General features: G+C 36.9%; 1 non-coding gene across 1 annotated transcript; it reads left to right on the forward strand.

Annotated features, from left to right (window-relative positions):
* The first annotated feature begins 1393 nt into the window (after positions 1-1393).
* LOC120363394 (U6 spliceosomal RNA) lies at positions 1394-1497 on the forward strand. The gene has a single exon (XR_005578950.1). It is a non-coding gene; the product is annotated as a U6 spliceosomal RNA (small nuclear RNA).
* Positions 1498-10854: the final 9357 nt, after the last annotated feature.

The following is a 10854-nucleotide window of genomic DNA, read 5'->3' on the forward strand; positions in this document are numbered from 1 at the left end:
CACACACACACACACACACACACACATACACACATACACACACACGATCCAACTATTTTCTGTCCTGAAGAAACACTTTAGATTCCAATCTAAAAATAGGTTGAAAATACAAGGATGATATATGATTTGTTTCTTTTCCTCCCAGAACTGCATATGTATCGTTTCCTCACATCAGTTCTCCAACTCTCTGACATCAACTGGGTGCTTTAAAATTCGATCCTATTCTGATACTATCTATCTGGAATTAGTGTCAGATCCCACAAGTTAAAGAACTTAGTCCCCCAAGACCACTTTCACTTTAGATGCCAGCTGCAAGTGCGGTTCTCAGGTGACTCAAACTCTTGCCCAGCTGACAACAAGTTTGGGGCTTCCCACCCTCTCTCAGGTTCAATTATTTGCTAGAACAGCCCTCAGGACTCAGAAAAGCACTCTACTTACAGTTTGTTATAAAGGAGACAAGTGAAAAGCCAGATACAGTGGTACACAGGGCAGGGTCTGAAAGAGTCCCTGCACAGGAGCCACTGCCCTCATGGAGTCAGGGTGCATCACCCTTCTAGCATGCAGTTGTATTCAACTTGGAAGCCTCTCTGAACTTCATCGTCCAGTCGTCTAGGGTTTTTTTTTTTTTTGAAGGTATCATTCATAGTCATGATTGATGAAATCACTGGCCATTGGTGATTGAATTTAGTCTCTAATTCCTCTGCCTTCCCTGGAGGTCAGGGGGTGGGGCTGCAAGATGCAACCCTCTAATTACATGATTGGTTTATCTGGTGACCAGCCCCTATCCTAAAATATCTAGGTGGCCCACTACTGCCACTACCATGAGTCAGAATAAGAATTCAGACACAAAGTCAGTAAATTCTAAAGGTTTTAGGAGATTGGCACCAAGAATAGAGGATAAAAGACAAAGTAATTATTTTTTATTCTACCACAGATAAATACACATACATACACCTATAAGCACACTCACACACACCATGCAAACACAAAAAGCTGTAGTATCATAAGATATCTCAAGTATCTATACAAAGATGAAATGAAATAGACTTTTAGCAAATAATGTTGCTAGAGACGGCAATATTTTACAGTTCCCTAATATACTGCGATGAAGAACTGGTGGGTGGGAAGAAACGGAGGATCTGAAGTTACAACGCTTGCTTACGTCTGTATGAGTGCTTTAGGAACTGGGAAAGACCTCAACAGGAGGAGGCCCATGAGAGTAAAAAATATCCCAGGAATATGAATGAGGAAAAACAAAGTCAGGGGGAGGAAGGCATATCCTGGAATCCCTTTCCCCACAAACCTCATAGTTCAACCTTTAATTGGCCTTTACATCACCTTCCTGTGAGCCCTCAGTGGAAATGATCTCTTGATGAGGTTGAGTTCTAGAAAAATGCTCGCTTCGGCAGCACATATACTAAAATTGGAACGATACAGAGATTAGCATGGCCCCTGCGCAAGGATGACACGCAAATTCGTGAAGCGTTCCATATTTAAAAAAAAAAAAAAGAAAAAAAGAAAAATGTGCATTTTATATCTTGCTAAGAACAAGATTGAGAGGACAGAAATGATTTAGTAGGATGGTAATTCCATTTAATGGTTGAATGGAATGTGTGCCTCAAAGAAGATTAAGCTAAGAAAAAGAAATGAACAATTATGAATGAAGGGGAGAAAAGCACTCAAGAAATGAAAGGTGTTTTAATATAGCTATGAAAGGCAAAACTTTCATTCGTTTGCTATTTTAATGACAAATATAATAAAACCAAAGGATTCATCAATCTTTCAAAAAACAGTAGTTTTATAGTCACACACGTCACAATGGCACTATCAAATTGCATTTATTTAGGATCAACACATGTTATAAAATTTTCACTTTTAATTTGGAAAAGTAGGTGCTTGTTGGGATCATATCATTTACTTTCATTATGTGAATCAAATTAATTTCTTTTTTTTGAGGACATGGGGTCTCACTCTGTCACCCAGGTGGAAGTACAGTGGCGTGATTTCTGCTGCGAATATATACGGCCCTGGGCTATATTTTTGTTGGCAATTTTTTTATTATTATTGTCAATATCACTGTTATTAGTCTGTTCAGAGTTTCTGTTTCTTCCTGATTTAATCTGGAAGAGTTGTATGTTTTCAGGAATTTATCTATTTCCTCTAGATTTTCTAGTTTGTGTCTAGAGAGGTATTCATACTAGTCATGAATGGTCTCTTGTATTTCTATGGTTTTGGTTGTAATGTCTGCATTTTTCTTTCTAATTGAGCTTATTTAAATCTTCTCTCTTCTTGGTTAATTTAGCTAATGCTCTATCAATTTTGTTTATCTTTTCAAAGAATCAGTTTTTTTGTTTCATTGACCTTTTGTATTTATTTGTTTTAATTTTATTCACTTATTCTCTGATCTTTGTTGTTTCTTTTCTTTCGCTAGCGTTGGGTTTGATTTGTTCTTGCTTCTTCAGTTCCTTGAGGTGTGATTTTCGGTTGTCAATTTGTGATTTTTCAGGCTTTTTAATGTAGGCATTTAGCACTGTGAACTTTCCTCTTAGCACTGCCTTTGCTGTATCCCAGGACTATTGATAATTTATGTTACTATTATGACTTATTTTAAAAAATTTTTAGATTTTCATCTTGATTTTTTTGTTAAGCCCTAAATCATTTGGGAGCTGATGGTTTGATTTCCCTGTGTTTGTATAGTTTCCACTAGAGTTTCTGCTTGCCTTACACATGATCTTTTGGGCGTGTTATCGAACCTTGTTTTGTCATATTGTCCAAGTTATTTTCCCGGTTCCTTCTCATCCAGGTAGACTACCTCTTCTAATTGTTCTTGGTTTATGTGAGGCTCTGCATGTGTAAGGCAGGCAGAAACTCTTAATGGAGGTGTGCGGCCACTTCTGTGGCCTCTGGTGTAATGTTCCAGGAAATAGCAGTGCTGTCTCTGTTGTACAGAAGTTTACATGGAGAGTGGGGAGTAGCAGGTGGAAGTAAGCCACACGCAGCTCCCACGCATTTGGCAAGGCCCGCCTCACACCCGCAGGGTTCCACTAGCAGCAGCTAGCTAAGTACCAGGCAGTCCCCGCAGAAGTCAACACTGCCACAGGCCATAAGCTTTCCCCGTGGAGACAGGAACCACAGCTTTCAGGCCAGCCCCTCCCAGTCCGCCTTTGAGGCGAGGGCGCCCAGCTCCTGTATCAAGCACACGTCCCACTCACCCTCCTGGTTTTGGCCAAAGGAGTTCGAACCCACTCAGGATTATATTACGAATTTCAGTTGGGAGATTTTCTCAACCTGCAGCCGCCACAGGAGTTAGCTGTCCTACTTCTGTGAGGTTCCCTGCGAGGTAGGATTACGAATGGCTTGCGTTGGAGATTGGGAATGCATGTGAGGCGCTTCTCGCTGTTTCTGCTTTTATATCCGCTCCCTAAGTCAGTCCCATTCCTGGGTAGGGTTCAGGCCTTCCCCTGTGGCCTGTGTTGCCAGGTCCGCCCGTGGGAGTGTGAAGCCTGGGGGCAGTTTAATCCCTCTCTCACACTTGGGACTAGCAGTTTTCTACCTGGCTCAGGGTGTAGGCCGCAGCCTATCACTTATTTCAAAGGGCCTCTGGTTTCTTTCAGTTTCCCTGAGTTTCTGTGTTGCTTCGTGGTAAAACGTTCACAGCATGAATCCCTACACGCTATTCTGTCTTATCAGGTGGGAGAGGCATGCTACGATGTCACCAATTCAGCATCTTCTGCTTGGTTGATTATTTCCTTTGCTCTACAGAAGCTTTGGAGCCTGATGTGACTTCATTTATCCATTTCTGCTTTGTTTGCCTGTGCTTTCGAGGTCTTACTCAAAAAATCTCCACCCAGAACAATATTCTGGAGAGTTTCCCCCATGTTTTCTTTGTGTTGCTTCACAGTTCAAGGTCTTAGATTTAAGTCTTTAATCTATTTTGATTTGATTTTTGTACATGGAACAAGATGGGGTCAAGTTTCATTCTTCTGCACACGGATATCCAAAATTTCCAGTACCATTTATTGAGGAGACGGCCCTTTCCCCAATGATATGCTTGGCATTTTTGTTGAAAATGAATTGATTATAAATCTGTGCATTTATTTTCTGGGTTCTCTCTTCTGATCTATTGTTGTATTTGTTTTTATGCCAATATCATGTTGTTTTGGTTACTATAGCTTTGTAGTTTAATGTGAAGTCAGATAATGTGATTCCTCCAGTTTTCTCCTTTTTGCTAAGGATCGCTTTAGTCTAGGTCTTTTGTGATGTCATATAAATATGAAGACTTTTTTCTTTTTCTGTTGAAGAATGTTATTTGTATTTTGACAGAGATTGCATTGAATCTGTAGATTACTTTGGGGTAGTATGAACGTTTTTAACAATATTGATTCCTTCTCTCTATGAACATGGGAATATATTTCCACTTGTGTGTGTGTTTGTGTGTGTGTGTGTGTGTGTGTGTCCTCTTCAATGTCTTTTATTAATGTTTTATAGTTTTCATTGTAGCGACCTCTCACTTCATTGGATAAGTTTATTTCTAGGCATTTTATTTTATTTGTAGCTATTATAAATGAGATTAATTTCTTGGTTTCTTTTCAGATTATTCACTGTTGTTAGAAGTGCTACTGAGTTTTGTGTTTATTTTGTATCCTGCAAATTTACTGAATTTGTTTATAGTTCTAATAATAGTGTTTTGGTGTCATCTTGAGGGTTTTTGAAATATAAGATTATAGCATCTGCAAATAAGGAAAAGTTGACTTCTTTGCAGTTTGAATGCCCTTTATTTTGTTCTCTTGACTGATTGCTCTTGCTAGGACTTCGGGTACATGCTGAAAAAATAGGGGTGATAATGGGCATCTTTGTTTTGTTCCAGATCTTAGAGAAAAAGGTTTCTGTTTTTTCCCCCTTCAATATGAGTAGCTCTGAGTTTGTCATATATGGCTTTTATGTTGTTGAGGCAGGTTCCTTCTATACCCATTTCAGAGGGTTTTTATCATGAAGGAATGTTAAATTTTATCAAATGCTTTTTGTCATCAATTGAAATGATCATATGGGTTTTGCTCTTTGTTCTGTTGGTATGATATATCACATTGATTGATTGGTGTATGTTGAATTATCCTGGCATTCATGGGATGAATTGCACTTGATCATGATGCATGATCCTTTTAATGTGTTGTTGAGTTTTGTTTGCTAGTATTTTGTTGCATCTATGTTCATCAGAGTTATTGGTCTGTAGTTTTCTTCTTTTGTTGTGTCTTTGCTGGTTTTGATATGAGGGTAAAACTGGCCTCACAGAATAAATTTGTAAGTATTCCCTTCCTGATTTGGGGGAATGTTTTGAGTAGGATTAGTGTTAGTTCTTTAAGTGTCTGGTAGAATTCAGCAGTAAAACCATCAGGTCCTGGGCTTTTCTTTGGTGGGAGATTTTTTAATTACAGTTTCTATCTTATTACTTATTATTGGTCTGTTGAGGTTTTGTATTTCTTCATGGTTCCATGTTGGTAGGTTGTATGTGTCTATAAATGTATCCAATTGTTTTAGGTTTTCCAACTTATTGGCATACAGTTGCTCATAATGGTCTCTAATAATCCTTTGAATTTCTGTGGGATCTGTTGTAATATATCCTTTTTAATCTCTCATTTTATTTATTTGGGTCTTCTCTCTTTTCTTCTTAGTCTGACTAAAGGTTTGTCAATCATTCATTTATAAAACTTAAAAAAAATCTTTTAATTTTGTTGATACTTTGTGGTTTTTGTAGTCTCAGTTACGTTTATTTCTACTCTGACCTTTATTATTTCTTCTATTAATTTCAAATTCGGTTTATTCTTGCCTTTCTAGTACTTCAAGATGCATTGTTATGTGTTTGAAGATTTTCTACTTTTTTTATGTAGATGTCTATTGCTATACACTTCCCTCTTGGTACTGGTTTTGCTGTATCTCACAAGTTTTGATATGTTTCACAAAATCTTAAAATTTCCTTTTAAATTTTTTCATTGATCCAGTGGCTATTCAGAAGTGTAATGTTTAATTTCCATATGTTTGTCTAGTTTCCAAAGTTCCTTTGTTACTGATTTCTAGTTTCATTACATGGTGGTTGAAAAAGTTACTTGATATGATTTCAGTTTTGTTTGTTTTTTTTTAATTTTTTGGGACTTGTTTTGTGATCTACCATATGGCCTATCCTTGAGAATGTTCCATAAGCAGAGGAGAAGGATGTGTATTTGGCAGGTACTAGATCAAATGTTCTGTAAATATCTATTAGAACCATTTAGTCTTTAGTGCAGATTAAGTCTGAAGTTTCTTTGTTGCTTTTTTTGTTTGGATGATTTATCCAGTGCTAAAATTAGGTTGTTGAAGTTCCCAACTATTATTGTATTGGGATATATCTCTCTCTATAGCTCTAATATTTGCTTTATATATCTGTATGCTTCAGATGCATATCTGGTGCATATATATTTGTATGCATATCAGTGCATATATATTTATAAGCGTAAAATCCTCTTGCTGAATTGACATTTTTATCATCCTATAATGACCTTATTTGTCTTCTTTTTTTTTTTTTACAGTTGTTATGAAATACATTTTATCTGATAGTACAAATATAGATACTCCTGCTGTTTTATAGTTTCCATTCTCATGGAATATTTTTTTGCATTCCTTTATTGTCAGGCTACTTGTACCTTTATAGACTGAATTTCTCAGAGGCAGTATATAGTAGGGTCGTGTGTGTGTGTGTGTGTGTGTGTGTGTGTGTGTGTGTGTGTCCATTCAGCCACTCTGTGTATTTGATTAAGGAATTTAGTCCAGTTACAGTCAGTGTTACTATTGATAGGAAAGGATTTCTACTGCCATTTTGTTATTTGGGTAAAAGTGATTTTTTTTTGGTAGTATGCTTTAATTTTTTGCTTTTTTGGTGTATCTGTTATATGTTTTCATTTTGTGGTCATGATGAGGCTTGCAAATAACATTTTATAACCAATATTTTAAATTGATGACAATGTTGATGATTGCAAAATAAATAAATGCACAGCAGAGAAAACTAAGAAACTCTACCAATAACTTCATCTCCTACCTCTTGACTTACTGTTGTCTCTATTTATATCTTTTTATACTGTCTGTCTCTGAAAAAGTTGGGTGGTTATTCTTTGAGGGTTTTGGCTTCTAGTCTTTCTACTAAAGATATGATGGTTTACACACTAATTACAGTGTTAGAGTATTCTACATTTGTCTGTGTATTTATTATTATCAGTAAGTTTTATACCTACTGATGTTTTATTGCTGTTTATTAATATCCTTTTCTTTAAGATTGAGGTACTCCCTTTAGCATTTTGTTTTTTTTAATTGTACTTTAAGTGCTGGGGTACATGTGCAGAACATGCAGGTCTGTTACATAGGTATACACGTGCCATGGTGGTTGGCTGTATCCATCACCACGTCATCTGCAATAGGCATTTCTCCTAATGCTATCCCTCCTCTAGCCCCCCACCCCCAGACAGGCCCCAGTGTGTGATGTTACCGTCCCTGTGTCCACATTGTTCAACTCCCACTTATAAGTGAGAATATGTGGTGTTTGGTTTATTGTTCTTTTGTTATTTTGCTGAGAATGATGGATTCTAGCTTCATCCATGTCCCTGCAAAGGACATGAACTCATCTTTTTTTTATGGCTGCATGGTATTCCCTGGTGTATATGTGTCCATTTTCTTTGTCTAGTCTATTATTGATGGGCATTTGGGTTGGTACCAAGTCTTTGCTATTATGAACAGTGCTGCAATAAACATATATGTGTATGTATCTTTATAATAGAATGATTTATAATCCTTTGGGTATATACCAAGTAATGGGATTACTGGGTCAAATGGTATTTCTAGTTCTAGATCCTTGAGGTATTGCCACACTATCTTCCACAATGATTGAACTAATTTACACTCCCACCAACAGTGTAAAAGTGTTCCTGTTTCTCCACATCCTTTCTAGATCTGTTGTCTCCTGACTTTTTAATGATCGCCATTCTAACTGGTGTGAGATGGTATCTCTATGTGGTTTTGATTTGCATTTCTCTAATGACCAGTGATGATGAGCTTTTTTTTAATATGTTTGTTGGCTGCACAAATGTCTTCTTTTGAGAAGTGCCTGTTTATATCCTTTGCCCACTTTTTGATGTTTTTTTTTTTTCTTGTAAATTTGTTTAAGTTCTTTGTAGATTCTGGATATTAGCCCTTTGTCACATGGGTAGACTACAAACATTTTGTCCCATTCTGTAGGTTGCCTGTATACTCTGATGATAGTTTCTTTTGCTGTACAGAAGCTCTTTAGTTTAATAGATCTCATTTGTCTATTTTGGTGTTTGCTGCTGTTGCTTTTGGTGTTTTAGTCATGAAGTCTTTGCCCATGCCTGTGTCCTGAATGGTATTGCCTAGGTTTTCTTCTAGGGTTGCTTATAGCTTTAGGTCTTATGTTTAAATCTTTAATCCATCTTGAGTTAATTTTTCTACAAGGTGTAAGGAAGGGATCCAGTTCCAGCTTTCTGCATATGGCTAGCCAACACTGTTTGTTAAATAGGAAATCTTTTCCCCATTGCTTGTTTTTGTCAGGTTTGTCAAAGATCAGATGGTTGTAGGTGTGTGGTGTTATTTCTGAGGCCTGTATTCTGTTCCATTGGTCTATATATCTGTTTGGTACCAGTACCATGCTGTTTTGATTACTGCAGCCTTGTAGTGTAGTTTGAAGTCAGGAAGCATGATGCCTCCAGCTTTGTTCTTTTTGCTTAAGATACTCTTGGCTATGTGGGCTCTTTTATGGTTCCATGTGAAATTTAAGGTAGTTTTTTTTCAATTCTGTGAAGAACGTCAATGGTAGCTTGATGGGGATAGAATTGAATCTATGGATTACTTTGGGTAGTATGGCCATTTTCATGATATTGCCTAACCATGAGCATGAAATGTTTTTCCATTTGTTCGTGTCCTGTCTTATTTCCTTGAGTGGTGGTTTGTAGTTCTCCTTGAAGAGGTCCTTTATATCCCTTGTAAGTTGTATTCCTAGGTATTTAATTCTCTTTGTAGCAATTGTGAATAGGAGTTCACTTATGATTTGGCTCTCTGTTTGTCTGTTACTGGTTCACAGGAATGCTTGTAATTTTTGTGCATTGATTTTGTATCCTGAGACTTTGCTGAAGTTGCTTATCAGTTTAGGGAGATTCTGGGCTGAGACGATGGCTTCCAAATATACAATCAGATTGTCTGTAAACAGAGACAGTTTGACTTCCTATCTACCTGTTTGAATATCCTTTATTTCTTTTTCTGGCCTGATTGCTCTGGCCAGAACTTCCAATACTATGTTGAATAGGAGTGGTGAGAGAGGGCATCCTTGTCTTGTGCCAGTTTTCAAATGGAATGCTTCCAGCTTCTGCCCATTTAGTATGATATTGGCTGTTGGTATGTCATAAACAGCTCTTATTATTTTGAGATACATTCCATCAATACCTAGTTTATTGAGAGTTTTTAGTATGAAAGGTTGTTGATTTTTGTCAAAGGCTTTCTCTGCATCTGTTGAGATAATCATGTGGTTTTTGTCTTTGGTTCTGTTTATATGATAAATTACATTTATTTATTTGCGTAGGTTGAACCAGACTTCCACCTGGGGATGAGGCTGACTTCATTGTGATAGATAAACTTCATGTGCTGCTGGATTCGGTTTGCCAGTATTTTATCGAGGATTTTTGCATTGTTGTTCATCAGGGATATTAGCCTTAAATTTTGGTATCAGTATGATGTTGGCCTCATAAAATGAGTTAGGGAGGATTTCTTCCTTTTCTATTGTTTGGAATAATTTCAGAAGGAATGGTCTGAGCTCCTCTTTGTACCGTTGTTAGAATTTGGCTGTGAAACTATATGGTTCTGGACTTTTTTTGGTTGGTAGGCTATTAATTGCTGCTTCAATTTCAGACCTTGTTATTGGTCTATGTAGGGTTCGACTTCTTCCTGGTTTAGTCTTGGGAGGGTGTGAGTGTCCAGGAATTTGTTCATTTCTTCTTGATTTTCTGTTTTATTTGCATAGAGGTGTTACTAGTATTCACTCATGGTAGTTTGCATTTCTATGGGATTGGTGGTGATATCGCCTTTATCATTTTTTATTGGATCTATTTGATTCTTCTCTCTTTTCTTCTTTATTAGCCTGGCTAGCAGTCTGGCTATTTTGTTGATTCTTTTCAGAAAATCAGCCCCTGGAATTATTGATTTTTTGAAGGTTTTTTTGTGTCTCTATCTACTTCAGTTCTGCTCTGATCTTAGTGATTTCTTGTCTTCTGCTGGTTTTTGAATTAGTTTGTTCTTGCTTCTCTAGTTCTTTTAATTTTGATGTTAGGGTGTCAGTTTTAGATTTTCCCTGCTTTCTCTGTTGGGCATTTAATGCTATAAATTTTCCTCTACATGCTGCTTTAAATGTGTCCCAGAGACTCTGGTATGTTGTGTCTTTGTTGTCATTAGTTTCAAAGAACATCTTTATTTATGTCTTCATTTTGTTATTTAGTCATTAGTTATTCAGGAGCAGGTTGCTTAGTTTCCATGTAGTTGTGTGGTTTTGAGTGAGTTTTTTAATCCTGAGCTCCAATTTGATTGCTTTGTGGTCAGAGTGACTGTTTGTTATGATTTCCATTCTTTTACATTTACTAAGGAGTGTTTTACTGCCAATTATGTGGTCAATTGTAGAATAGGTGTGATGTAGTGCTGAGAAGAATGGATATTCTGTTGATTTGGGGTGGAGTATTCTGTAGATGTTTATTAGGTCTGTTTGATCCAGAGCTGAGTTCAAGTCCTAGATATTTTTGTTAGTTTTCTGTTTTGTCGATCTAATATTGACAGTGG

Source organism: Saimiri boliviensis, chromosome 4 (assembly GCF_048565385.1).
Source record: "Saimiri boliviensis isolate mSaiBol1 chromosome 4, mSaiBol1.pri, whole genome shotgun sequence".
In the NCBI taxonomy this organism is placed as follows: Eukaryota; Metazoa; Chordata; class Mammalia; order Primates; family Cebidae; genus Saimiri; species Saimiri boliviensis.